Below are 27,636 nucleotides of genomic sequence, written 5' to 3'. Positions count from 1 at the left end.
CACATTCTTACGCTACCAATCTCACCGCCGGAGAGTTCCACCTGTTGCCGTCGCACCAGTGCCCGGATCTCTTTCTGGAGCACCCGCTGCTCGCCGGAGCTGGCGTTCTTGGCAACCTGCTGTAAAAGGAAAATCACCTCTGCAAGACAATTTTCAATTACATTAGTTCCTAGAGTTATTTTTGGGTGACTCTCATGTTTGTCAATATCTACAATGATCAGTCCCTGTGCTGCCAGTTCGACTCTACCGATTTTGATGGTCACCTCTTTAAATCCGATCTGTGGCACGGGCTGGCCATTGCTGGCGATGATACTCAAGTCGTCGTCAGGGTAGCGGGTAATATCCGAGTCATTCCAGTACTGCTTAAAGAGCACGTACGGGATGGTGGTGACCTGTGACCCGGTGTCCAGTAGGGCACTCATGGGAATGCCATCCAGTACCACAGGCAAGACTGGACGTCCTCCCACATATCTGTCGCGCCAGTTCGATGGGCCTGGTGATCTTTTTCCTGGGGGTTGGCCCTCTACCCCAGGTTGTGCCCGTTTAAAGAACAGTACCTTGCCATATGTCCAGGTTGATTGCAGCGGCGGCAGATGGGTCGTCCGTCCTCGCTGTATCGGTCACTGGGTCTTCCTCTGGCCGGTGGGGTCCTCCTTGGTCGACGCCACGGGATGTCCTCCGGTCCGGATGCCAGCTGGATCTTCCCTGGGGTGGAAGCCTGTAAAGACTGCACAGTTCGGGTTAGCGCAGCAACGCTCTTAACTAGCTCTTGGACCTGATGGTGTAGGTCTGGAGCCGGGTCATTGTCCAAAGCCTGCGCATCAGCTCCCACAGGCCCTGCCGACAAGGGCGCCGCCTCCTGGTGGTAAGTGATAGCAGGGCGCTTGTGGGTCACAACGCCACCCGGTGCCGGTTCTCGGAGCACCCGGATGGCTCTGTCCTTGAACTGTGCAAAGCCCAGATGGGGATCCTGTAAGGCCATTGCCCGCAACTGGGTTCGGTGGGTATTACAATACAGTCCCTCTATAAACTGTTCGGTCAACAGCCTGTCCTCGTTTCCCACTCCATCAGGGTCGGTCTGCTTAATGGCCCTCAGGGCCTCTTGTAGGTTTAGTGCATAGTCCCTTATACTCTCATGCGCTCGCTGCTTGCACCCGTAGAATCTAAGCTTAATCTCGGCTGAGGTGCGGGTATCAAAGGTGTCCTTCAGCCGGGTTAGTATCCCTGCAACAGTCTTCCTCCCAGGTGGCCAGGATTTTACTTCCCTTTTGGCTGCCCCGGTTAGTTGGGCCACCAGGATGCTCACTTTTTGCTCTTCTGTGAGGGGGTACACCTGGAAGAGGCTATCCAGCTTTTCTCTAAAGTCATGCAGGGTATGTGACTCCCCTGAGTACTGGGGTAGCCAAGCTGCTCCCGGGATATAGGGCATGGTGAAGGGCATAACTGCAGCAGCGGTAGCGCTGGCGGGGGTTGAGGCAGTGAAGCTCTCCTCCGTATCCGACATCTTCCTCCCCCCTAGTGGACCGTGGCCTACCTTGCGATGATCCTGTTCCGTAGGCCGCGGCTCCGCAGTGGATCGTCAGGGTTGAGGACCTTCCGTCGCGCTCCTGTGACGTCGGCGTCTGCTGGGCTCCTTCCAGGACCTTACGCAACGTCCGGACGTGAGGCGGGGCTTCAGTTCTCGCGCGCTTTCGGAGTCCACGCCCCTCTTCTTCCCGCACGGCGTCCTCAAGATGGCGTCCAATGGCGGGAAAACTCCACGGATGGCGGGAAGAAGGCAGAAGATGGCGCCGGATGGCGGGAAACTTCACCGATGGCGGGAAGAAGGCTGAAGATGGCGCCGGATGGCGGGAATCTTCACCACAGGTAAGTTTGAAAAGTCTCTTTTTCAGGCACGCAGTACCCGGTGGTTGCGGGCACGAAATCCTGCCGACTACGCCAAAGTTGACGCGCCCCTGGGCCTGTGTCGCGCTGCGTTGCGCACGCGGGAGCTTACCCGGAGCCGGATCTCTTGAGGGTTGTAGTCTCGTGGCGGTGACCCGGTCCGTGCCCAGGGAGTCAAACTGAGCGGCGATGTAACAGCGGTAGATGCAGGACGACTACGCCACCCGTTGAATGCAGCTATGGAGCTGCCGCTGCAGGACAGTCCGCTGAGGCCGGTGGATGGATGGTGCAGCGTAGATGGTATCACCCCCAACGGGAGGGGTATGGCCTCAGGGCAGCAGATGTGGATGATGGGGGTAGCAGGAACCACTCAGAGACGGTGCGGTGTAATTCAGGGTCTTTACTGGTAACAACGATAGACCCTCCCGGAGTACTTGCTAGTGAACGGGGCCTGGTCAGTCCTTGAGCAGATGGGATCTCCCCTGGCCAGGCGGAGTTGTAGGCCTCCCAAACTGACTGTACTCTTCTGGCTACCTTGCTAGAAGCGGATATAAGTAGCCCACGTCCCTGAGTGTACCGTGTGGGGCTCACCCGTATGGCCGGTGACTCGGGGCCTTCTAATGGCTTCCGCTCCACGATGGCGGTGCTGGTCCCACGCGTGTGACCGTGCCTTCGGGTTTCTGGGCCTGACGACCTGAAATCCCCTGCCGGTCGGCTTCTGCTGCTGGGTAAGAGTTAGTCCCCACAGCCTCGGACGCCGGGTCCGGTAAGAAAACTTCTCAGTCAGGGCGAGCTCTGCAGCTGCCAGCCCCTGACTCGTAGTAATATTGCTCCCACTGAGCTTCTGCTGTTTCTTCCTATGCTGCTTCTCTGTCTCTACTCTCCTTGACTCACTAACCCTGCCTCAGCCCAGGGTTTATACAGGGGAAGTTCTTCCCCTCCCAAGACTGGGCAGGAGGTGTGGCATGCACAGGATCCCTGACCAAAGGACCTCCCACCTGCTCTCAGACATAACATTACATTACTGTGGAAAACCAGACCCCTGGGGTGCCACATTAGGGCTTGAATGAAATTTGCAACTTTGTCTTTTTATGATTCCGATTGCCTCCGCCATGGTGTATAATTATTTAACACCTTACCAACATATGAAGTACTAGTATGTCATATGAAGCTTCCTAACTTTGCGAGCTTAGGAACTGAGTCCACATCTTTACTGGCAGATGATTGCTGTGATATTCAGTCATCATCTGCCTCTAACAACTGTGCGTGAAGGGGAGCTTGCGGCTGTTAACCTGTTACATACTGCTGTTGGTATCTGACAGCAGCATTTACAGTGTGCTGGCAGATGGGGCATCAGTCTATGCACACATTGAAGCCTTTGTGATCTGATTGTGGGTTGCCAATGGGTTGTCATGATGGCCGGGGGCCTTTGGTACTTCTGTGATTGCCAGCTTTAGGCTGGTGTTCATAGGAGATCATGATTTTTGCTATATATAGCCATACTGTCATATTGCTGTATATAGCACAAGTGATAGGATGATCGCAGATTCAAGTCCCCTATGTGGACAAACAAATATAGTGAAAGTGAAAAACTTTTTAAAAATATGGAAAAAATAATAAAAATATATATATAAATCAAATCACCCACTATTCCTCCATTTAAAAAAAATACTTATGTGGTTTCACTACTCCCGTAAATGTGTGATCTATCAAAATCTAAGATTAATTAACCTGATCGTTAAATGCTTAACAATAAAAGAAAATTGTTACCGTACAGTTAACACTTTACATTAAAAAGCAAACAATAATGGATTCCAATTTTTTTCACAATTTCGCTGCACTTGGAATTTTTCCCCCGTTTTCCAGTACACAACATAATGAAATGAATGGAGTAATTCAAAAGTACAACTCGTTCCACAAAAAGCAAGCCCTCCTATAGCTATGTTGATGGAAAATTAAAAAAGTTATGGCTATCGGAAAAAGGAGAGGAAAAAATGAAAACGCAAAAATGGAAAATAGGCATGTTGTGAAGGGGTTAAAGTAAGGTTATATGGATTTTGTACTTTTACAAACAACCAGTTACACATTGTATTTTTTTATACTAGTGTTTGGTTGCTTTATGTGGTATTTGATGTTTTTACGCTCGTCTTGATATCTTGATAAGGATTCTTTATATGATTACATAAATAGGTATAGTGCCGGCGTCCCTGCCCTCTGCTAGGCAGGGACGCTGTTCCCCTCACCGCTCTGCTCCGTGCCCGGCGTCCCTCTCCCGCTCTGCTGGCAGCGCGCGCTCCTTCCCGGCCACTGTGCTTAGGGCGCGTGCGCGCGCCCTCCCTCCCTCTTAAAGGGGCCGCGCGCGCCGTCCTAAGGAGTCCCCGGCCAATGGCCGGAGGACTTTACCATATATAAGGCACCTCCTCCAAAATGGAGGTGCCCGAGCAATGTTGTTGCACCGTTCTACTCTGCTTCAGCCCTCAGGTCCCTTGCCAGTTACCTGCCAGTTACCTGCCAGATTCCTGCCAGCTTGCTGTCCTAATCCTGCCTGATTTCCTGTTAGCTGCCTGCCTGCCTGAGGTCCGACGGTCTGCCTTACAACTCCGGTCAGTCTGTCTAAGGACCAACTTGCCCGCTCACCTGGGAGCGCACATCAGCTACCTGCCTGCTTGCCTGAGGTCCGACGGTCTGCCTTACAACTCCGGTCAGTCTGTCTATGGACCAGCTTGCCCGCTCACCTGGGAGCGCTTCTCCGCTACCTGCCTGCTTGCCTGCCCGGAGGCTCCGCTGTCACGTGCTGTGACCACCAGCTATTCCAGACTCTTGCCCGCTCACCTGGGAGCGCTTCTCCGCTACCTGCCTGCTTGCCAGCCCGGAGGCTCCGCTGTCACGTGCTGTGACCACCAGCTATTCCAGACTCTTGCCCGCTCACCTGGGAGCGCTTCTCCGCTACCTGCCTGCTTGCCAGCCCGGAGGCTCCGCTGTCACGTGCTGTGACCACCAGCTATTCCAGACTCTTGCCCGCTCACCTGGGAGCGCTTCTCCGCTACCTGCCTGCTTGCCTACCTGGAGGCTCTGCCGTCACGTGCTGTGACCACCTGCTATTCCAGAGACTCTCGCTTGCTCACCTGGGAGCACACATCCTCCATCTGCCTTGCTAGCCTACCTGGAGGTTCAGACATCACAGGTCGTACCTACCCTTTACCTAGAGACTGCCCCGGTCACTTGCCGTGACCTCCAGCTCGTTCTTCCAGAGACTGCCCCGGTCACTTGCCGTGACCTCCAGCCCGTTCTTCCAGAGACTGCCCTGATCACTTGCCGTGACCTCCTGCCCGTACACCCAGAGACTGTCCCGGTCACCTGCTGTGACTGCCTGCCTGGTCGCCACCCGCTCCCTTACAAGGACCGCTCCCTTGTATAGTAACCCAGAGGTTCCGCCTCCCAGACCCGTTACAGTTTGCTCGGGCCATGGAACCCGGTGGCACCCAAGCTCCCTCGCTCTCGGACCTGTGTCATGAACTGTCCCGTCAGAGGTCCCAACAGGAGTCCATCCTGGGTCACCTGCGGAATGTCAATACTCGCCTGGACACTCTGACTGCTCCACCAACAACCTCCGCCAGTGCCATGTCTCGTAATCCGGCAGCTCCGCTGTCCACTAACACCATGATATCCTACCCCGGACCTCGGATTTCTGCACCTCCTCGCTTCGGAGGCGACTCAGCCCAGGCTCGGGGCTTCATAAATCAGTGCACCCTGCACTTTGAACTATTGTCCCACCAGTTTAACTCCGACCGAGCCAAAATTGCATTCATCATGTCCCATCTCACCGGGGAGGCCCTGGCCTGGCTAAATCCTCTATGGGAGAGAGGAGACCCCCTGGTGTCCAACTTGCCTGCTTTTCTCACGGCTTTCCGGAAAGTCTTCGACGAACCCGGACGGAAGACCTCATCCGCATCATCGTTGCTACGCCTCCGTCAGGAAAGTCTCACCGTGGGCCAATATGCCATACGGTTCCGTACCCTTGCCTCGGAGCTGGCCTGGGATAACGACGCTCTGGTTTCCGTCTTCTGGGAGGGTCTGTCCGGCCGTATTAAAGATGAACTTGCCGGTCGGGACATTCCTACCACTCTCGATGACTTAATAACTCTTGCCACCCGGATTGACCTACGGTTCCAGGAGCGTGCCAGAGAGGTCACCCGTGAGAGGAGGTTACCACGTCTAGCTCCTACTTTTCAGAAACCCGTCACTCCTTCTGTCTCTAACCAGGTACACCCTCTTGAGCCTATGCAGGTCGACCAGACCAAGATGGTCAAGACCCGTCAGGACTTACGCCGTGCCGAGGGGACCTGCTTCTACTGTGGCAGTAAGGAGCACCGGATCCGTGCCTGCCCGGAGAGGTCGGGAAACGCCTGTGTCTAGGTTCGCTCAGAGAGGTCCACCTAGACAAGAATAAATCCTCTCCATCCCTGCTGTTGTCAGTTTCAATCGTCTACGGGGAGAACCGTTATTTCGAACTAGCCCAACTGGACTCTGGAGCAGCCGGGAATCTTATTTCACAGTCCCTGGTAGAGAAATACCGCATCCCCACCAAACCTCTGGCTGTACCCTTGTCTGTTGCTGCCGTGGATGGGGGCCTCTTACCACGCCCCATTCAACTCATCACCGAATCCATTACTCTGCAGGTGGGAATGCTGCATTCTGAAAGTATCTCCTTCCATGTTCTGCCTGGACTCTCTCACGCCCTCTTGGTAGGCCTACCTTGGCTCCAGAAACATGCACCCGTTCTTGACTGGCAGACCGGAGAAGTCCTTCGCTGGGGACAGGGCTGCCATAAGACCTGTCTGGTTCCCGTTCATCCCGTCCGTCCTTCTCCTACCCCAGCTAATCTGCCTGGACTTCCGATTCCTTATTGGTCTTATGCTGATGTCTTTAATAAAAAGGAGGCAGAGACACTACCCCCTCATAGACCATACGACTGCCCTATCGACCTGTTACCTGATACTTCTCCTCCCCGTGGGCGTATTTATCCATTATCCGCTGCTGAGACCCGGTCGATGTCCGAATATATTGAGGAGAATCTGGCCAGGGGATCCATCCGGAAATCTACCTCCCCGGCGGGAGCAGGCTTCTTTTTCGTCAAAAAGAAGGACGGCTCTCTCCGTCCCTGTATAGACTATAGAGGCCTTAACCAGATCACGGTGAAGAATAAGTAACCCCTTCCGCTCATTCCGGAGTTATTTGATCGTCTGAGGGGGGCTAGAATCTTCACCAAACTGGACCTCCGTGGGGCGTACAACCTGGTTCGTATCCGTCAGGGGGATGAATGGAAGACGGCATTCAACACCCGGGACGGCCACTATGAATATCTGGTAATGCCCTTTGGCCTCTGTAACGCTCCTGCCGTCTTTCAAGAGTTGGTCAATGACATCTTCCGGGACCTTCTCTACTCCTGCGTAGTGGTGTACCTGGACGACATCTTGGTCTTCTCTCCGGATCTCCAGACTCACCGGAGGGATGTTCGTCAGGTCCTGCTCAGGCTCAGGCAGAACCATCTCTACGCTAAATATGAGAAGTGCCTCTTTGAGCAGACCTCGCTTCCGTTTCTGGGCTACATTATCTCTCAGACCGGCCTACAAATGGATCCTGAGAAACTGTCTGCCATCGAGAAATGGCCCCGACCAGAGGGGTTGAAGGCTATTCAACGGTTCCTGGGCTTCGCCAACTATTACCGCCTCTTCATCCCGCACTTCTCTTCCCGGACTGCCCCAATTTCCGCGCTCACCCGTAAGGGTACTAATCCCAAAGAGTGGCCGCCCGAAGCAGAGGAGGCCTTTCTTTCCCTAAAACAGGCCTTCTGTTCCGCCCCGGTGCTGCATCGCCCGGACGGCAACAAGCAGTTCTTCCTGGAAGTTGACGCCTCCTCCTCTGGAGCCGGAGCGGTACTTACTCAAAAATCATCTTCCGGGAGAATGGTAACTTGTGGCTTCTTCTCCAAACTCTTCTCCTCTTCTGAGCGCAACTATTCCATAGGAGACCGAGAGTTATTGGCCATCAAGCTGGCGTTGGAGGAGTGGCGTTACCTACTCGAGGGGGCTCTTCATCCGGTAATAATTTACACTGACCACAAGAACTTGGCTTACCTCCAGCATGCCCAGAGACTTAACCCGCGCCAAGCCCGGTGGTCCTTGTTTTTTGCTCGCTTTGATTTTGTTCTTCATTTTCGCCCGGCTGACAAAAACGTCAAAGCAGACGCCTTGTCCCGATCCTTTCTGGTGTCCGATCTCGAGGAAGAACCTAAACATATCATCGATCCCGCCAGAGTAATGCAGGTGGCTCCCGTGAGTCTAAATCGTCTCCCTCCCGGTAAGACGTTTGTTTCAGTACCTGATTGGGAGAAGATCCTACACTGGGGCCATTCGTCTAAACTAGCTGGCCACGCCGGTCAGAAAAAGACCCTCCAGCTTATTGCCCGGCACTATTGGTGGCCTACCCTGCACAAGGACATAATAGACTTTGTTTCTGCCTGTGTGTCCTGCGCCCGCAACAAAGTCCCGAGACATCTGCCAGCCGGACGCCTCCTTCCGCTTCCTGTACCTGCTGCCCCCTGGCAGCATATAGCAATGGACTTTATAACTGATCTCCCCGTCTCTGCCGGTTGTACGGTCATTTGGGTGGTCGCTGACCGCTTTTCCAAGATGGCTCACTTTATTCCCCTGCCAGGCCTTCCGTCTGCACCCGAGCTGGCTAAAGACTTTATCCGCCACATCTTCCGTCTTCATGGCCTGCCCCTCCACATCGTGTCGGATCGTGGGGTACAGTTCACCTCACGTTTCTGGAGAGCCACTTGTAAACTACTAGACGTCACCCTGGACTTCTCTTCCGCTTACCACCCACAGTCCAATGGTCAAGTGGAGCGGATCAATCAGAACCTGACCAGTTACCTCCGGCACTTCGTTAATGCCCACCATTCTGACTGGGTGGATCTCCTACCATGGGCCGAGTTCTCTTATAATAATCACGAGAGCGAATCCTCCTCCAAATCCCCGTTTTTTGTAGTCTTTGGTCAGCATCCTCGGATTCCTTTTCCTGTCTCCACCTCTGTGGACAACCCGGCTGCGGAATCTCTCGTTAGCAAATTTTCCTCCATATGGGAGAGTACCCGGTCCGCACTCCTTCTGTCATCCGAGCGTATGAAAAGACACGCTGACAAAAAACGCCTGGATCCTCCACAATTTTGTCCAGGAGATAAAGTCTGGCTCTCATCTAAATATGTTCGACTCAAGATACCTTCTTACAAGTTAGGACCTCGGTTCATCGGTCCTCTGGAGGTCATCAGTCAGATCAACCCGGTGGCCTATAAATTAAAACTCCCGGCCAACTTACGGATCCCTAACTCCTTCCATGTATCTCTCCTCAAACCCGTGGTGCTTAACTCTTTTTCCAAGTCTACAGGTACGCCTCCTGCTCCGGTTTCTGCTGAGGACGAGTTTGAGGTAGAGAACATTCTTGCCACCAAAAGGGTAAGAGGAAAGACCTTTTTTCTGGTAGATTGGAAGGGGTTTGGTCCTGAGGAGAGAACGTGGGAGCCCCGGGAGAACATCCATGCCCCTCTCATCATAGCTAAATTTCTATCTGGCCTAAAAAAGGGGGGGCCTAAACGGGGGGGTACTGTAGTGCCGGCGTCCCTGCCCTCTGCTAGGCAGGGACGCTGTTCCCCTCACCGCTCTGCTCCGTGCCCGGCGTCCCTCTCCCGCTCTGCTGGCAGCGCGCGCTCCTTCCCGGCCACGGTGCTTAGGGCGCGTGCGCGCGCCCTCCCTCCCTCTTAAAGGGGCCGCGCGCGCCGTCCTAAGGAGTCCCCGGCCAATGGCCGGAGGACTTTACCATATATAAGGCACCTCCTCCAAAATGGAGGTGCCCGAGCAATGTTGTTGCACCGTTCTACTCTGCTTCAGCCCTCAGGTCCCTTGCCAGTTACCTGCCAGTTACCTGCCAGATTCCTGCCAGCTTGCTGTCCTAATCCTGCCTGATTTCCTGTTACCTGCCTGCCTGCCTGAGGTCCGACGGTCTGCCTTACAACTCCGGTCAGTCTGTCTAAGGACCAACTTGCCCGCTCACCTGGGAGCGCACATCAGCTACCTGCCTGCTTGCCTGAGGTCCGACGGTCTGCCTTACAACTCCGGTCAGTCTGTCTATGGACCAGCTTGCCCGCTCACCTGGGAGCGCTTCTCCGCTACCTGCCTGCTTGCCTGCCCGGAGGCTCCGCTGTCACGTGCTGTGACCACCAGCTATTCCAGACTCTTGCCCGCTCACCTGGGAGCGCTTCTCCGCTACCTGCCTGCTTGCCAGCCCGGAGGCTCCGCTGTCACGTGCTGTGACCACCAGCTATTCCAGACTCTTGCCCGCTCACCTGGGAGCGCTTCTCCGCTACCTGCCTGCTTGCCAGCCCGGAGGCTCCGCTGTCACGTGCTGTGACCACCAGCTATTCCAGACTCTTGCCCGCTCACCTGGGAGCGCTTCTCCGCTACCTGCCTGCTTGCCTACCTGGAGGCTCCGCCGTCACGTGCTGTAACCACCTGCTATTCCAGAGACTCTCGCTTGCTCACCTGGGAGCACACATCCTCCATCTGCCTTGCTAGCCTACCTGGAGGTTCAGCCATCACAGGTCGTACCTACCCTTTACCTAGAGACTGCCCCGGTCACTTGCCGTGACCTCCAGCCCGTTCTTCCAGAGACTGCCCCGGTCACTTGCCGTGACCTCCAGCCCGTTCTTCCAGAGACTGCCCTGATCACTTGCCGTGACCTCCTGCCCGTACACCCAGAGACTGTCCCGGTCACCTGCTGTGACTGCCTGCCTGGTCGCCACCCGCTCCCTTACAAGGACCGCTCCCTTGTATAGTAGCCCAGAGGTTCCGCCTCCCAGACCCGTTACAATAGGATATATAGGGTTGCATCAAAATAATTGAGTATGTTGTCAGTCGTTATCTCTATATATTTAACGTTTAACTTTTGGTCATGTGGTTGTTGATTTATTAGCAGTGGTGAATGGACTTGGCGCATACTTGAGAAAGAGGTCCACCCCGGAAACTCGCAGATATGTCCACATGCCAATTACTCCTTCCACGGTCTAGCTCTACCTGTGCATGCAGCTTTGTTGTCTTCCTCCATGGATGAATTTTATCTCACATAACCATGTGATTCTTTAAGGATACTCCACGAAACTAAAGCACTTTATTTGGACTGAGATTGTTGGACCTGTTGAGGATTTTCGTTATATTCTTAACATTTTTCTATCCATGGAGTTGTTTCTGTTTCTTCTCCATACATCTGTGACCTAGTCTCCTGGTACTTACCTGCACGCAACCTCCGATCCTCACAAGATCTCCTTCTCTACTCCCCTCTTATCTCCTCTTCCCACAATCGCATACAAGATTTCTCCCATGCACCCCCCTACTCTGGAACGCTCTACCCCAACATATCAGACTCTCGCCTATGGAAACTTTCAAAAGTAACCTGAAGACCCACCTCTTCCGACAAGCCTAGAGCCTGCTGTAACCCTCGCTCCACCATACCGCTACACGACCAGCTCTACCCCCACCTACTGTATCCTCACCCCTTGTAGACTGTGAATCCTCACGGGCAGGGTCCTCTCTCCTGTACCAGTCGATGACTTGTATTGTTCATGATTATTGTACTTGTTTTTATTATGTATAACCCTTTTCTCATGTGAAGCGCCATGGAATAAATGGCGCTATAATAATAAATAATAATAATTTATTACAATTGAAACTGATGAAATTCACGCATGTGTCAGTGTGTGAAGATACAATATAAGCAATGTTCTAAAACTGAAACTTTGATTTGTGTCTTTATTATACTCAGCTATTCATGTATTCAATGTTCTCATAACACTTAGTGCGCTCAGAGTGCAGTTGTAATTGTTCATTTTACAAATAGCACACTGATGAGAAAATCTGATACATGAATGTGATACTGATCCTTGCTTTTCACCATCAGTGCACACTGTAAGTAAACTCGTTTGCCATTGCTGGGTGACAACCCTAGTCAGGTTTCCAGAAACAGGCAGACTTTTTATGGCAAAGGACATCTCAAATACCTTAATTTTAATTTCTAGAAAAACTGCAATATATTAAATATTTCAGGCCTGTAATAATTAGAATATTAAAAAACCCCTTAGTCAACCAGACTCCTGGCTATTTCTTCTGGTTCAGAGGGAATGTGACCATTGCAGCCAATCAGAGGCCGCTGACTGGCTGCACCGGTCACCTGATGAACCCTGCCAGAAAACCAAAAAGGACATAGTTAGCAAAACAGAGCAGCAGTGGGAATCCAGTAGGTGACACCCATTAATAACCTTTTTCAAAGTAGTAAATAACTTTTTAATGGAAAAAATATAAAAGGGGTTCAGTCTGGGGTTTAAATGAGTAATGACTGGTAAGAAATGGTTGTTTAACGATTGAAAATTGCTATAGGGACTCAACCGTGTACCTTCTAGTTACATTATGCCGGCATTCTCTGCTCGTTATCCCTTAGGATGTCATACAGATGACGCGCCCCCTGAGCCTGTGTTGTGCAGGGGAACCCGGAACCGGGCCTGTTGTAGAATGCTGGAGGTTGTAGTCTCCGTGTGGCGGTGACCCGGTCCGTGCCCAGGGCGGTCAAACCAGTGGCATTCTTCATGTATAGCAAATGTCCGACTACGCCACCCGTGGATTGCGGTCAGTGGGGACCGCCGCCGCGCTGCAGACCGCTGAGGCTGATGTTGTTTGCGCAGCTGAGTATGGGATGACTCCCCACGGGAGAAGTATTGCCTCAGGGCAGCTAATGTGGATGATGATGGGAGTGATGGTGTGAGCGTCCCAGTGCTAATGGTGCTGGTGCGGCGAGGAACCACAGAGACGTGCGGTTGCAGTTTTCAATTCTTTACTCACAGTTGTTATTTGTGTCAATCCTGCAGGCGATGACTGCCCGAGCCGTGCTGCGTCCACCAGGCAAGGGACTCGGTCAACTCCCAAGTAATTCCAGAGTGTAGTTCAGAGCTCCCTTCTCTACCTTTCTCTGGCCGCCCCCACCAGTGACCCACCTTTGTCCAGCTTCCTCGGGCCTTCTGTTGGCGAAACCTCTCCCGGTTTCCCTGACCCTATACGGTATGCCTTTCTGGTGGATGTAGTGAGGGGTCGCACCAAGATGTGGTAACAACCTCCGGTCTTTGGCTGAGGAATCTGTTGCCTCCACCAATTTGGGTTCCGGTACCCTGTTCTGCCAACCCTTCACCCTGTATCTCCTCTGGGCATATGGGGTTCCTTCGGTCCTCGTGTCTCTGGGCCTTTCTCTGTGTTCCTTGCTTCCTTTCTCCTCTGTTCCAGTTCCTTTCTTACTTTCCTTTCCTCTCCTTCTCCTCTCACTTTCTGCTGTTTCTGGCCTCACTCCAGGCCTGCCTCTGGAACTGGGCCCAGACTGAGCCACAGCTCCCTGTTAGCCCTCTCTGGCTGAACTCCTGTCTTCTTCTCCTCCTCTCTGAACTGAACCGGACTGAACTCTGTTCTAAGATGGTGCCCACCTTTTATACCTCCTTCTGACACCCGAGCCCAGGTGACTAGCAACCAATGGGCTCCTACCTATGCCCAGAGACCCACCCCTATCTGCTCCTACACCACTGGGTATTCCACCCCCTCCCCACTCCAGCCAGGGACAGATGCTGTCGTGCCTGCACTTCTGTCTAGTGGGAGCACCGTTGAGCTGTCCCTCGGAAATGGGGTGTGTGTGGTGCATGCAGCTTACTGAGTCCTGGTCCACACTCCATCCTTACCCGGGAGTGGAATATCACACCTGTGGTCTGAGGTGCAATACCCCTGTAGCAGCCGAGCCCTCGGGGTGCTACATTCCCCCCTGGTAAATCACAGCACGTCCTCGGGCTGGAAAAGAGCAAAACAATTTAAACATACAAATTTTTAGAATGCATTCGTATATAAGACAATAACTATAAACCCATCCCTTTATGGGAGGCACTTTTCTCTTTTAACGTTGCTGGTACTCTTTTTCTTTTCTTTAACATTCTTCTGTCACTAGCTATGGTCAAAACTACCGGAACTCTTTTAGCATATAAAACATCACATGAAACATTTGCATTATTATTCTAGCAGCATATAAAACTTTTCAATATAAAACTTTTTCAAGTAGAACATTCTTGAGCTCTGGCCGCTGTGCAACTTGCGACCAGGAAAAGGTGCAACAGTCCATTTAATCTGCCTTGAGGTAGACGTTGCGGTTTTTGTATAAAACCAGTAGGGGGCGCTTTAGGAAGCGCAACTATTTACAGGGGTGGCCGCTCTCAGTCCTCGGCCAGTGGGGATAGGGGAATGGCTGTTCACAGTCCTCAGCCTGGTTAGGGATTGAGGGGGTTAACTTACACACGGGTAACAGTCCTTTAACTATTCCACACTAGTCCCAACGGGGACCACACTTCAATCAGCAACAGTTCTTATACCCGTACGGGTAACTATGTACAGTTCCACTTTACCGTTTACTGGTAACGGTGTCCTCCTGATGCTCCTTGCTCTTCCGGGTAATCTTCTGGTCCGTCCGGACCCTCAGTGTACTCCGTGTCTGGGCGGTACTGCAGTTCCTCCTCCGTGAGCCGGTGAACGTGGAGGGCGTACAGTCCCTTTGCGCCCTTGTGCCGGGTGTAGGTGACCAAGTCACCGGGGTACAGGTCACGGCCGTGATGTCCCTCTGGCAGGTGGCTTTCAACGTCCCTTCTAGTGACAAAGACGTCGGTGTCAGCCTCCGGGTCTCTTATGAAGCCCCAGCCATGCTCTAGCTGGAACTTGACTACGGTCCCGGCGGCTCTGGGACCGCGGATGGCGTGGGTGTCTTGTCGGGCCCTCCTCTTCTGTTCCGCGCTCCTGGCCTGGAGTCGCTCCCCCCTGATGCGCCTCTGCCGCCGCTCTCTTTCATAGGTGGCCAGCTGCTGACGGCAGCAATCCAGGCGCTGGGCTGCTTCCGCCCGGGTCTCCTGTGTGAACCCCATGAGACTCTCGCCGGTGGGGTCCCATGCAAACTGGGCATCCTCCAGCGGGGGTAGAGCGATGTTGGCGGGCTCCGGGGCCGGGATCAGAGGCTCGCTCAGGGGTTGTTCTCCCCGGAGACGGGGGTTGTCAAACTCTGGTGGCCACTCAAAGGGCAGCCCGTCCGGGCTGGTATGTTGGGCGTACAGGTCCGCACCCAGGGGCGGCACCGCGGGCTTCGGACGTGTGGCAGCGCCCGGGGGCACTCGGCCTTGCGGCCAGGCCGGTGGTCGCTTGTTGGTCGCGCCCGGGGGTGGCACCGCCAAGGTAGGGGGCGCTGGTGAGGCAGCGGCGCCCGGGTGTGCTGGGCCTTGCGTCCTGGCCTGTGACGTCTCCCGCGTTACGGCGCCCTGGTTCAGAGGGCACAGGGCGGGGCGTGATGACGGTTCTCGCTGCCTGAGGCAAAGCTGGCGGCGGTGGAGGCGTGGTGTCAGGTACGGTCCCCGGGGCTTTGGGTCCCGCAGCGGAGGGTGAGGGCAGGCTGGTGTTCCCAGGGCTTGGGGTGGTGACGTCCCCATTACCTGCCTCGGTCTCCATGGCCTCCTCCGCGGCGTCGTCTGCAGCTGCCGGTCCCGGTGGGGTCCTCCGCTGGCTGCCTTCGTGCTGCCGGGTCATCTCCTCCTTCCACCCGGCAAACACATCCCGCTGCGCCCGGACCAGTCTTCTGTTTAGGTCTTCCAGCGCTGCGCGCGCACTGCCCGGGTCTCTAGGCAGCTGGGCCAGCAACTCTGTCAGGCTGCAGGGTGGCTCAGCTTGCAGCAGGCTGCGGGCCAGGGTGCTGGTGGAGTTCTCTGCTCCTTCCATCTCCGGGTGCAGCAGGTCCAGACTGCTCAAGGCCGCACCCAGCCCCTCAGTTTTCTTTCCTATCCGCCCCCATGGGGGTTGGTCTTGGGGGCATCTGCTGACAATCACCCTCAGGGGCAGCCCCCCCACGTTGATGGACATCTCCACTGCTGCACTCATGGCTGGTGGGGGCGGGCTCCTTCTTTGGCGCCATTCTGGGACCTGGCCCACGATGGGAGGCGGCTTCCTGCTGTCCTTTGGTGCGCACATAATGGCGTCCGCTGTGCCAGGGCGGGAAAAACGGATGAAGATGGTGGGAAACGGTCCAAAATGGCGTCTGATGGCGGGAATCGGCTCCGGATGGCGGGAAACGACTCCGGACGGCGGGAAACTTCTGGAAATGGCGGGAGACTTCTTTTTAAGGTACATGTGCAGTTTTCTCCAGGCACGCAATTCCCCCTTGTGGCGGGTTGGTAATGATCCTGCCGACTACGCCAAAGTTGATGCGCCCCCTGGGCCTGTGTTGTGCAGGGGAACCCGGAACCGGGCCTGTTGTAGAATGCTGGGGGTTGTAGTCTCCGTGTGGCGGTGACCCGGTCCGTGCCCAGGGCGGTCAAACCAGTGGCAGTCTTCATGTATAGCAAATGTCCGACTACGCCACCCGTGGATTGCGGTCAGTGGGGACCGCCGCCACGCTGCAGACCGCTGAGGCTGATGTTGTTTGCGCAGCTGAGTATGGGATGACTCCCCACGGGAGAAGTATTGCCTCAGGGCAGCTAATGTGGATGATGATGGGAGTGATGGTGTGAGCGTCCCAGTGCTAATGGTGCTGGTGCGGCGAGGAACCACAGAGACGTGCGGTTGCAGTTTTCAATGCTTTACTCACAGTTGTTATTCGTGTCAATCCTGCAGGCGATGACTGCCCGAGCCGTGCTGCGTCCACCAGGCAAGGGACTCGGTCAACTCCCAAGTAATTCCAGAGTGTGGTTCAGAGCTCCCTTCTCTACCTTTCTCTGGCCGTCCCCACCAGTGACCCACCTTTGTCCAGCTTCCTCGGGCCTTCTGTTGGCGAAACCTCTCCCGGTTTCCCTGACCCTATACGGTATGCCTTTCTGGTGGATGTAGTGAGGGGTCGCACCAAGATGTGGTAACAACCTCCGGTCTTTGGCTGAGGAATCTGTTGCCTCCACCAATTTGGGTTCCGGTACCCTGTTCTGCCAACCCTTCACCCTGTATCTCCTCTGGGCATATGGGGTTCCTTCGGTCCTCGTGTCTCTGGGCCTTTCTCTGTGTTCCTTGCTTCCTTTCTCCTCTGTTCCAGTTCCTTTCTTACTTTCCTTTCCGCTCCTTCTCCTCTCTCTTTCTGCTGTTTCTGGCCTCACTCCAGGCCTGCCTCTGGAGCTGGGCCCAGACTGAGCCACAGCTCCCTGTCAGCCCTCTCTGGCTGAACTCCTGTCTTCTTCTCCTCCTCTCTGAACTGAACCAGACTGAACTCTGTTCTAAGATGGTGCCCACCTTTTATACCTCCTTCTGACACCCGAGCCCAGGTGACTAGCAACCAATGGGCTCCTACCTATGCCCAGAGACCCACCCCTATCTGCTCCTACACCACTGGGTATTCCACCCCCTCCCCACTCCAGCCAGGGACAGATGCTGTCGTGCCTGCACTTCTGTCTAGTGGGAGCACCGTTGAGCTGTCCCTCGGAAATGGGGTGTGTGTGGTGCATGCAGCTTACTGAGTCCTGGTCCACACTCCATCCTTACCCGGGAGTGGAATATCACACCTCTGGTCTGAGGTGCAAAACCCCTGTAGCAGCCGAGCCCTCGGGGTGCTACACAGACATGATGTTATAATTGCTTGGAACTTTCTGCTATGTTTTCCGGTCATTTGTACAGTTGAGTTCTTCGTGGTGAAGCATAGACAGTAGATGTGGAAGATGTGAATACTATGCAGGGAATTAGTATAATTAATGATAATTTTCAGAATATGTTCCAATTCTACAATATTACGTTAACATATATGCAATTCCATAAATAACGGTGTCATTTCAGATACATATAGGGGTCTCGTATCTTTATAGAACAGGATGCTCTGTATCCCTTTGCAGCCATACTTCAGTTTTCTAAACCTTAAAATGTAAAACTGAAAAGCTCTGCGTTATGTCTTTCATTGTATTACGGATGCCATTACTGCTTCTGTCCTTGTGTCTGTCTTTTTGACTGCAAGATCTGCATGCTGTGCTAATATAGCCAGCAAATGTGGCTATATAGAGCGCCCTTCTGCCTACTGCAGTGTGAAGAGAGCCTTATTGCCTGCTTATGTGAAGCCCAGCTGTGCTTGGTATCACAAATCCTAGAAGGATGTATTGAAGGATTCCTCCACAAGAGGCCCCCATAACCATTCACACATCTCCACCTTCCACCTCAGACCACCAGAGGGAGCCCGTTAGGGAGATATAAAAGGGAAGGTGGAGCTAGGCAGCAGCTAGTCTATTCTGGTTTAGCAGTGAGTCCAGTGCAGTCTGAGAAGAGTTACCTCAGAGGACAAAAGCCTGTTCCAGCTCCTGCAATTGCTATCCTGCAGTGGAGCTTATCCAGATCGAGACTCAGTTGTAGCTCAGAGAGGTGAGCTTTAGGTGTGCCGGCGCCATAAGATCGGTGAAGCACGGCAAGCTGCCGTTAGTGTGAGTAGCCTATTGAGGGTCCGAGTAGGCCAAAGGCGAGTAGAGAGAGTTAGTTCATAGGGGCAGAGGAGCTTAACTAGCTCACCCCGAAGAAGCAGATACCGGACACCGGGTCCGAAGCTTACCGGGATCTCCATGACCCAGTAGGATAAACCGGAATCCCTGGAGAACTACAAGTCCCAGGATCGCTAAAGTGCTGATACGTACCAGACCCAGGAGACACATAGGCCCCGTAGGTCGGGAGCGTGCACTCCAAGAGAAGGCCCTACCACAAAGTCAGCCAGCGCAGGACAGAGACAAAGTTAGGCCTAGCTCCAGGCAGGTCAGAAACTTACTACTCAGAGGCAAGTAACAGGAGGCCCAAAACCCGCTCATTGGGGAGGATTCGGACATACACCCTTCACCCTACAGTGCTCTGGGGAGTGCCTGAATTTCCATCAGTAAAAGGTACTGAAGTTACTATCGTGTCTGTCCCTGTTCTTGCTCTGACCCGGCGGGGTCTCTTCGTCCTGCTTCTCCCGTTCATACACTGCCCTGAGGCCTAGCTCCACCAGTGGGGAGCCATACCATCTAGCTGCCCTATCATCGGCCTCAGTGGACTGCGCAGCGCTGGTGATTATCACCAGAAGCCACAGGTGGCGTCATGAACTCTTTTATAAACTTAACATCTATCAACCCCTTTTTTAAAGGAGAGGCCCAGAATACGGGCCCAGGAGCCGACCACCGCGACATCCCTATAGGCCAGGCTAAAGGCCCGGGTACCGAGTCATCCCCATCCCCCTGGGCTAGTCACTTACAGGAAGCAACGCTGCTTTTTGTTGTAGACACATTTTGTTCTGTGTGATTCAGCAATCAACTCAGTACCTTATGTATAGGTGTACAGTGTCCATTTTAGGACATGATCAGATATCAAAGTCAAACATCAGAATGATATCAGTTTGAGGCTAAATACCCTGTCTGAGAACTGATTTTGATAAGTGACTTTGACATGTGACTTTAATATATGACTTTGAAAAGTGACTTTTACAACTGTAATAGTAATAATAAAATAGTCACTGTTGGCTGATGGGACTTGAACCCAAAACTCTATGTTTAGAAGCCAGTGCACTAACCATTGAGCCATAAACTCAGTTGAAGATATCTAGCCGTTCTACTTGGTTATGTGATTTTCAGTGCAAACCTGTCTGAAACTCCTTGGGACTTTCACAAATACCTCCTCCAAGCCAAAGTCACTTTTCAAAGTCATATATCAAAGTCAGATGTCAAAGTCACTTGTCAAAATCAGTTCTCAGACAGGGTATTTAGCTTCAAACTGACATCATTCTGATGTTTGACTTTGATATCTGATCATGTCCTAAAATAGACACTGTATAGGTGAAAAATCTTCCATTGGTTGATGACTGTGCCTGTGTTACCATTGCACCATGTCAGGCTCCTGGGACTGTTCCTGCTCCTCACTGGGACACCAGACCTTATAGAAACCAATCAGATATCTTATCAGTGCTAGAGACATGAAAGTTTGAATCTGATTGGTTGTTATGATGCCCAAAATCTTTGTGATGATACTGCAAAGTCAAAAGGGGAGCAAGTGTTCCTATTTGGACATAGTAGTAATATATTCCCTCTCCAAGAAGAGTTTTAGAAGTATGCCCGCTTGGCAAAAAATAAACTCAGATTTTCATGCGCATACAGGAAAGGCAGGCCATATCAGGAATCAAGAGTAAGAAACACAACACCAGAATAAGGAGAACAGTTGCATTTACACCAGTTAAAAAAAATATATATTTATAATAATAATCTTTTTATTTATATAGCGCCAACATATTCCGCAGCACTTTACAATTCAGACAATTTACAGATATTATAATCACTGTCCCCATTGGGGCTCATAGTTAGTGATGAGCGAGCGTGCTCACCACTGCTCGGTACTTGCCCGAGCATCTCACTGCTCGACATGCTCGCCGAGTATTTCCGGGTTGCTCGGGCGGGAGCTCGGGTCCCCTCCCTGTATGTTTGGCGCTCTTTAGAGAGCCAATGAACATGCAGGGATTGTCTGCCACGCACTGTAATGCCGTAACAATGTTGGTTGTGGTATTACAGTGATTGGCTGGCCGCATAGTGTCATCTGGTCTATATAAGACCTGGTGACCCTATGCTCGTCACAGTCTAAACTGGAAACAGGCAGAGTAGGGAGAGATGCTGCGGAGCTAGGGACAGAATTGGCGGTATAATAGTTAGATATAGGTACTCCAGGAGTATATATATATATATATTCAGCTGAACTAACAGTCCTTCTGAGGACTAATCCGGCTTCATATATTCAGTGGTGATAGCAGGAGTGAGGCAGGCAGGGTTTGTGGCAGTGTATACAGCACAAGAGGGTCCATTGCACGTTCTGTCTGCTCCTGCTGTTACAGATATCCGTAGACATAGCCCCAGATATCAGGGGCCAGGCCTAATTTTTTTTCCTGATTATTTGCTTTAAAAGCAATCCAAAGTACACCACTTTACTGCTCCATTTGTTTGCTAGCAGAATACAGCCAGGTTTTTTTGATTTTATTCGCATTACTGTATTGTTGAAGCAGAGAAACTTTTTTCAATGATCAGACGTGATCCCATATGACTGCCATAATAATACAGAAATTTTGTGCCAAATATTGCATTCCATTTAAAGTCATCCAGCTGTGTTTTGTTGAACCAATTGACACTTAGTCGCTGACAAATACCATACTATTAGGCGACTGCCTGAACCGTGGCCATCAGACGTGATCCCATATGACTGCCATAATAATGCAGACATTTTTGGGAATGTGACACATATTACACTGCTTTTAAAGTCTGCCAGATGCATGTTGTTCCAAACTATTGACACTTGGGTGCTGACGAATACCATACTGTTAGGTAACTGCCTGAAACTGTGGCTATCAGACGTGATCCCATATGACTGCCGTAATAATACAGAATTTTGTTGAGCATGCCAAATATTACACTCCATTTAAAGTCAGCAAGCAGTGTTTTGTTGACACTTGGTTGCTGACAAATGCCATACTATTAGGCGACTGCGTGAAACCGTGGCCATCAGATGTGATCCTATATGACTGCCGTAATAGTACAGAAATTTTATGGAGCGTGCCAAATATTCCACTGAATTTAAAGTCAGTCAGCTGTGTTTTGTTGAACCATTTGACACTTGGTCGCTGACAAATACCATACTATTAGGAAAATTTCCTGAAACTGTGGCCATCAGACGTGATCCCATATGATTGCCGTAATAATACAGAAATAGGCTTTTATATTCATCTAGTGATTCTGGTATTGTAATATTTGTAAGTCAGAAACACATGCTAGACTTTCAGAATTCCTGAATTTTTACATACAGAATAAATAAATTCTCACTTTATATATTTCTGCCTATGAGTCAGTATTTAAATGAAATTCATCAAAATTTAGTGACTTACAGTAATCATTCTTAGATACAGGTGCTTCTCACAAAATTAGAATATCATCAAAAAGTTAATTTATTTCAGTTCTTCAATACAAAAAGTGAAACTCATATATTATATACAGTAGAGTCATTACAAACAGAGTGATCAGTTTCAAGTGTTTATTTCTGTTAATGTTGATGATTATGGGTTACAGCCAAAGAAAACACAAAAGTCATTATCTCAGTAAATTAGAATAATTAACAAAAACACCTGCAAAGGCTTCCGAAGCGTTTAAAAAGGTCCCTTAGTCTGCTTCAGTAGGCTCCACAATCATGGGGAAGACTGCTGACTCGACAGACATCCAGAAGGCACTCCACAAGGAGGGTAAGCCACAAAAGGTCATTGCTAGAGAAGCTGGCTGTTCACAGAATGCTGTATCCAAGAATATTGTTAGGAGGGCGGTTGCAAACAACTTTATTATAATGGAACGCAACCGACCCCGGGGTCCGCGATGCCGCCTTTCCTTTCCGGGTGGAAAGGAAAGCAACCAACTTAAATGATAAACCCTTCCATGTTACTGCACACGTGAACGGGTATAGCAATTCGCACAATCTCCGTTAGCAGCACAAGAGATGTGCGGTGAAAAACTATCTGTAGACCTGTTACTGCACAGGGACTACGCTGGCGGCGCAAGGATGCGTGTGTGACTACGCCAACGGGTACGCGTGCCTCCAGCCGGCGTGCTACCGGACTGAAGGGTACTACTCCACGTGGCTGACAGGCGATAGTCGTGGATAGGACGTCTGCAGGCTGCTCTGGGTGTTAGGCGACCCTTTGGCAGAGCCAGACTGCAAGATGAAGCTACTTGACTATTTCCACTAGCCTGCCTATTTCCACTAAACCTGCCTATGGAAACTACGTGGAAAACAGTTGTCCACACAACAGCATCACATGCTCTATGATCAGAGAGCACCGCCATGTTTGTGGGGGCAGGCCTTTTAAAGACTAAGCCCTGCCCACCGTCGCACCATTGGTGACGCCACCCGTGGACCAATCAGGCGGTGCCAGGTCACCGGGTCAGGTGGTTGCCAAACCACCAATCACAGTCCGCCAGGTCACGGGCATGCTCAGTGCGGCGAATCCTGGACTTAGACTCCAAGAGCCCTGTCTCTCTCCACAACCTATGCTTAACATTGCTAGGCAATCTGCACATCTTGCGGACCAGGTAGGTGTTGAGACTGATGATGATGCTGAGCAGCATCAGCCCTGGCTGGACCAGAATAAGAGACCACAGAAGGCTCTGCACTCATTTCAAATCCAGCAGCAGCCCAACACCTAATATTATCTCCCCCTCCACCTGACATTCATTTTCCTCAACGAGCAGGGGAGCATGAATGTGGTCCACCGGGTCACAGAGAAGATTCTCAGAACTGTGACCCCTCCGGTGTACAGGGTACCCTTTTTTAAAGCGGGGGGCAAAATTAGCAGACTCCCCACGTACTTTAGTATTGCGAGCCGTGAGCCACACTCTGTAGCCTGGATAGCATACGGGGGCAGGACGACGAGAAGTGACAACCGACTCTCTATGTGTGGAGTCTGTCACGGGTGACAGATGGAGAAGACCAGCCGGACTTTGACGGAAAGATTTATCTCTCGCACAGACGGGACACGCGAGAACAAAGTCCTTGATGTCCTGGCGCCACCGGGGCCACCAATAGGACCGTTGAAGGGACTTAGTGGTATGTTTGACCCCCAGATGAGCTCCAATCTTAGGGGCATGAGCCCAGGAGAGCACCATATTTTGTAGATTAAGGGAAACAAACGTCCTTCCCGACGGAACCTGGTTATAGGACACTGCAGCTATCCTCTCTACCTGAGAGTTCTTTTTGACATAGTCTGACAAGGTCCAGGTCCTGGGGACAGACAAAGAATCTGTACCGGAAGCCACAACGGTAGAGGGATCAGAGACTACCCTCTGGGTGACTGTGACCATACACTGAGACGCACAATTCTCACTCCTGGAAGAAATTCTCCCCGTATTGCAGTCAATGTGTGGAGTATGACAACGTAGCCAGGGGAGACCCAATAACACCTTGTCTAATCCACCGGGAATAATAAGAAAGGAGATGACCTCCCTGTGGCCCTGAGGAAATGACATGGTGAGGGGAATCGACTGGTGGGTGATTTGCGTGACCACTGATGTTCATTGGTCTTGACAGTAACTCTATAGGGATGGCGTGCCTCTGGGCAAATGCAAATGACAAAAAATTGCCATCAGCACCAGAGTCCACCCAAGCCTTGGCAGTAACTGCAGATGTACCAAAGGACAATGTCACATTATATAACAATTTGGAGGAAGAAGTCCCAGAATCTAATATACCTCCTCCAACGGTGGTAAAACCTACTCGTTCTCCCGACTGCTTGGAACCCTTATTTACGGGGTACTCCAAGAGATGTGCAGGTCGGGGACGAGAGGGACTACACTGTGTTCCAAATTATAATGCAAATAATATTTCCTCAGATTTTCCCAAATTACCTATATGAATTGCAGTCATTGTAATTTTCCAGTCAAATAACTATTAGAGTACAATTGAAAGGTTTTTGTACAAACTGCCTATGATAACAATATATTTAAAAAAAAAAATAAAACACTCAAACTGCACTCAAAATGCATGTTCCAAATTATTATGCACAGCAGAGTTTTCAACCTTTTCATTTTAATAAAGAACAAAAAAAATGGTCATTTTTGAAATTATAAGCATTAGCAGGTTATTACAAACTGAAATCAAACAGTTTTCAACTCAAAACTTTATTCTAGGTGATGTAAAATTTGCACATAGGACCCCTTGTTCGAAAAGAGCTTCTGAACTCTCTCATTCATTGAATTTGTCAGGTTTTGGATGGTTTCTGCTTCAATTGTTTTGCATGAGGACAGAATACCCTCCCAGAGCTGTTGCTTAGATGTGAACTGCCTCCCGCCATCATAGACACTCCTTTTGACGATGCTCCAGAGGTTCTCAATGGGGTTGAGGTCAGGGGAGCATGGGGGCCACTCCATAAGTTTGTCCCCTTTTATGCCCACAGCAGCCGGAGATGCAGATGTGTTATGTGCAGCATGAGACGGGGCATTATCATGCATGAAATGATCTCGATGGTCCAGATGGATGGAGTGGAGGATGGCTGGTTGATGGACACCCCATGCAAACACGGCTATGGCGCCAACAAGGAGGAGGTGGAGTAATGTTTTGGGCTGGAATCATGGGGAGAGAGATTGTCGGCCCTTTTAGGATCCCTGAAGGGGTAAAGATGAACTCCATAATGTATGTTGAGTTTCTCAAACAGCACTTCCTGCCATGGTTCAAGAAGAAGAACCGTGCATTCCGCAGCAAGATCATTTCATGCATGATAATGCCCCGTCTCATGCTGCACATAACACATCTGCATCTCTGGCTGCTGTGGCCATAAAAGGGGACAAACTTATGGTGTGGCCCCCATGCTCCCCTGACCTCAACCCCATTGAAAACCTCTGGAGCATCATCAAAAGGAGTGTTTATGATGGCGGGAGGCAGTTCACATCTAAGCAACAGCTCTGGGAGGGTATTCTGTCCTCATGCAAAACAATTGAAGCAGAAACCATCCAAAAACTGACAAATTCAATGAATGAGAGAGTTCAGAAGCTCCTTTCGAACAAGGGGTCCTATGTGCAAATGTTACATCACCTAGAATAAAGTTTTGAGTTGAAAACTGTTTGATTTCAGTTTGTAATAACCTGCTAATGCTTATAATTTCAAAAATGACCATTTTTTTGTTCTTTATTAAAATGAAAAGGTTGAAAACTCTGCTGTGCATAATAATTTGGAACATGCATTTTGAGTGCAGTTTGAGTGTTTTATTTTTTTTTAAATATACTGTTATCATAGGCAGTTTGTACAAAAACCTTTCAATTGTACTCTAATATGTAGCGCCGGCGTCCCTGCCCTCTGCTAGGCAGGGACGCTGTTCCCCTCACCTCCCTGCTCCGTGCCCGGCGTCCTCCTCCCGCTCTGCTGGCAGCGCGCGCTCCTTCCCGTCCACTGTGCTTAGGGCGCGCGCGCTCTCCCTCCCTCTTAAAGGGGCCGCGCGCGCCGTCCTAAGGAGTCCCCGGCCAATGGCCGGAGGACTTCACCATATATAAGGCACCTCCTCCAAAATGGAGGTGCCCGAGCAATGTTGTTGCACTGTTTACTACTCTGCTTCAGCCCTCAGGTCCCGTTGCCAGTTACCTGCCAGTTACCTGCCAGATTCCTGCCTGATTATCTGCTACCTGCCTGCTAGTCTGAGGTCCGACGGTCTGCCTTACTATTCCTGTCAGTCTGTCTAAGGACCAGTCTGCCCGCTCACCTGGGAGCGCACATCAGCCACCTGCCTGCTTGCCCGAGGTCCGACGGTCTGCCTTCCAACTCCTGTCAGTCTGTCTATGGACCAGCTTGCTCGCTCACCTGGGAGCGCTCATCTGCTGCCTGTCTGCTAGCCTACCTGGAGGCTCTGCCGTCACGTGCCGTGACCACCCGCCTGTCCAGAGTCTTCTGCCCGCTCACCTGGGAGCGCTCATCTGCCGCCTGTCTGTTGGTCTTCCTGGAGGCTCCGCCGTCACATGCTGTGACCACCCGTTCTTCCAGAGACTCTCGCCTGCTCACCTGGGAGCTCACGTCTATCATCAGCCGCCACAGGTCGTACCAACCCTTTACCTAGAGACTGCCCCGGTCACTTGCCGTGGCCATCTGCCCGTTCATCCAGAGACTGCCCCGGTCACTTGCCGTGACCATCTGCCCGTTCATCCAGAGACTGCCCCGGTCACTTGCCGTGACCATCTGCCCGTTCATTCAGAGACTGCCCCGGTCACTTGCCGTGACCATCAGCCCGTTCATCCAGAGACTGCCCCGGTCACTTGCCGTGACCTCCAGCCCGTTCACTCAGAGACTGTCCCGGTCACCTGCTGTGACCTCCTGCCCGTCTTCCCTGGTCGCCACCCGCTCCCTTACAAGGACTGCCCCCTTGTATAGTAGCTCAGAGGTTCCGCCTCCCAGACCCGTTACAGTTTGCTCGGGCCATGGAACCCGGTGGCACCCAAGCTCCCTCGCTCTCGGACCTGTGTCATGAACTGTCCCGTCAAAGGTCCCAACAGGAGTCCATCCTGGGTCACCTGCGGAATGTCAATACTCGCCTGGACACTCTGACTGCTCCACCAGCAACCTCCGCCAGTGCCATGTCTCGCAATCCGGCAGCTCCGCTGCCCACTAGTACCATGGTATCCTACCCCGGACCCCGGCTTTCTGCACCTCCTCGCTTTGGAGGCGACTCCGCCCAGGCTCGGGGCTTCATAAATCAGTGCACCCTGCACTTTGAACTATTGTCCCACCAGTTTAACTCCGACCGGGCCAAAATTGCATTCATCATGTCCCATCTCACCGGGGAGGCCCTGGCCTGGCTAAATCCTCTATGGGAGAGAGGAGACCCCCTGGTGTCCAACTTGCCTGCTTTTCTCACGGCTTTCCGGAAAGTCTTCGACGAACCCGGACGGAAGACCTCATCCGCATCATCACTGCTACGCCTCCGTCAGGGAAGTCTCACCGTGGGCCAATATGCCATACGGTTCCGTACCCTTGCCTCGGAGCTGGCCTGGGATAACGACGCTCTGGTATCCATCTTCTGGGAGGGTCTGTCCGGCCGTATTAAAGATGAACTTGCCGGTCGGGACATTCCTACCACTCTCGATGACCTAATAACTCTTGCCACCCG

The sequence above is a fragment of the Phyllobates terribilis genome, unplaced genomic scaffold (assembly GCF_046119375.1).
Source record: "Phyllobates terribilis strain yellow unplaced genomic scaffold, ASM4611937v1 Scaffold_4__5_contigs__length_816908805, whole genome shotgun sequence".
NCBI lineage: Eukaryota > Metazoa > Chordata > Amphibia > Anura > Dendrobatidae > Phyllobates > Phyllobates terribilis.
Note: the sequence above shows the minus strand (reverse complement) of the source record.